The 2500-nt window shown below is 42.5% G+C and overlaps 1 protein-coding gene across 1 annotated transcript in view; it reads right to left on the bottom strand.

The window, feature by feature from the left end:
* Positions 1 to 2500, bottom strand: part of LOC143040656 (uncharacterized) — a 49606-nt gene that overhangs the window by 46687 nt on the left and 419 nt on the right. The window contains exon 1 of the mRNA XM_076211881.1: positions 2393 to 2500. This exon is cut by the window's right edge and continues 419 nt beyond it. The gene's annotated coding sequence lies outside the window, so the exon portion shown is untranslated. The remainder of the gene's footprint in view (positions 1 to 2392) is intronic.

Here is a 2500-nt window from a genome sequence, read left to right as displayed (position 1 = left end):
TTACGTCGACCGAAAATAACCGTCACGGTCGAGGGGAATGACCGAAACCGTCGAGATCAACGGTCATCGCGCTGTAACGACCGCATGACCGTCGGAATAATAACCGTCGAGGTCGGTGACCTGCCACGCGCATCTCGGAGGAGAGAATGCGGCGGCACCGCTGCACAGACTGCAACTTTCCCACGTTCGTTGTTAGAGAATGTCCACGGAGTTGGGTTGTTACGGATGGTAGTTCACCAGCGCGTCTATCCGTCCACGGAGTTGTTAGTGGGTTGTTCTGGCCTATTGGTACGTAAATTGGTTGTTAGGGACTGTAGTTTATTAGCGTCGATCCTATCCTTTTGCGAGCTTGTTGATCGGTGGATTGACTGTTACAGACTGGTTGTTTGTTGATGGGTTCTTAAGAACTGTAGTTTCCCAGCGATCCCATCATCCCTCGGAGTTGTTGATGGGTTGTTCGGGAACTGTAGCTTCCCAGAAAGGCTATCGTCCCACGGGCTTGTTGAGAGGTTGTGGCTGACAGGTTGTAGCTGACAGGTTGTAGCTGGCAGGTTGTAGCTGGCAGGTTGTAGCTGACAAGTTGTAGATTCTATCCAGCCTCGAGCTCGTTACCGCGCGTTTTTCAACTCCTTCGCCCCGCCATTGCGACCGCAGCTCTGCCAACGATCGTGTGAACGGTGCACTTGTGTTTCGTCACGGCACCAACAGCTCCTTCCGTGCTGGGTGGTCTTTAGCCTCTCAGTCTGGTTGCCGCCAGGTGATTTTATTCATGTATGTGGCCTAAGCTCAGTTTCTAAATTGGTTGATTAGCTTCTAGGTTGTTTGTTAGATCCTTTCTATTTATCTATTTTATTACTACAATTCTATTTTATTATGTCTTCATATATTTATTTTGAAGAGGTCGAAGGCCATTAAATGTATTCTATTATTATTATGTTTTTATTAGGCTATCATAATTCTATCCATACATTCATTCATTCATTCATTTTGATTAATAATTTATTCATTTTCCAGGTATCTAAGTCCGCTGAGAGGGATTCGACTCCGAGCCTGCAAGACAGGGACTGAGGACACTAACCACCGGTCAAAAAAAAAAAAAAAAAAAAAAAAAAAAAAAAAAAAAAAAAAAAAAAAAAAAAAAAAAAAAAAAAAAAAAAAAAAGCCCCCCCCCCGCCTCGTTCCAAAGGGGACAATCGAAACTGTCCCATGTTGCATTAGAAAGACGTAAACATAGCCTTGGATATTGAATTTCTTTATATTAGGGTCACAATAGGTTTAGTTAGGTTAGGTCAAGGGAGGTTATATTTAGTTAACTTAGGGTAGGTTTAGGTAGGTTAAGTTTGGTTAACTTAAGGGAGGTTATATTTGGTTAACTTAAGGTATGTTTAGGTTGGTTATGTTGGGTTAAGTTCGGCTAAGTATGGGTAACTTATGGTGAGGTGAAAGTAGGTCAAAGTAGGTTGTCACGTGAATTTAACTTACGCGAGATTGAGGTACGCTATGGTAAGTAGGTTAAGTTAGGTTAAGATAGGTCATGTCAATCTAGGTTAAGTTAGGTTCATCTACAGAAGCCAGTCCTGAAAAGGAGAAAGGAGGGTGGGGGGGATTGTGGTGGCTCACTAGTTAACGTGCCCGGCTCGCGTGCAGAGTACCATGAGTTCGAATCCTTCAGTTCAGACGAAGAACCAACAACAGCCCTTCCTCTGTTGCCAAGCGATTTCGTTCAACGGGAAAAGTACTCGTCAAAATGTCAACACAAGGCCCTGTTCACACTAGCGGTTTCAACCGCCGCGGTTCAATTACAATGCAAGTCAGTGAAGGTGTACACACACAACCGCACTTTTTTTTTTTTGAACGGTACCGCCGCGGTTTCCGCGCGGTTCAAACCACTCGTGTGAACAGAGCCTTAGCATGTGACACGAAGTAGGACAAATGATCCAATTTACGAATTATTGTCCTGGATATCAACTCGTGATTTTATTCAGCCAAATAAGGGGTCATCTATCTTGGTCCCCGTGACCCTGAATAAAATCGCCTGGCGCCATCTGGAGCGAACAACGAGTGTGACAATTCTAACATAACAGATACAATGACAAATACAATAATAAAACAACAAATGAACGAGTAAATAAATAAAACCATAAAAATAGATAAGAATAAAACGAAAAATAAACAAAACCATAAAAATAAATCAGAATAAAAAGAAAAATAAACAAAGACAATTACATGCAAATGAATAAATAAATGAATGCAGAAATAAGTTTGAAGATAAATTAATAAGAAAAATGAGAGTTGGGATGCCAGTTCATCAGCACGGGCGAATTCAGCTGAATTCAGCAGAATCAAAGTCAGCAAGACAGAACTCTGACCAGTCAACAATTGAGTTACCTACCATAGACATATGCAGGTCAGGAAGCTCAGGTCAATCCAAGTGGCTGACAGAGGTCACGTCAAGTCAGCCAGGCAGGTCAGGCGAGTAGTCAGCAAATAGGTCAGTTCA

This window comes from Oratosquilla oratoria, chromosome 29, assembly GCF_046742065.1.
Source record: "Oratosquilla oratoria isolate Oo_2021 chromosome 29, ASM4674206v1, whole genome shotgun sequence".
Taxonomy (NCBI): Eukaryota; Metazoa; Arthropoda; class Malacostraca; order Stomatopoda; family Squillidae; genus Oratosquilla; species Oratosquilla oratoria.
This window is presented reverse-complemented; position numbering and strand designations above follow the sequence as displayed.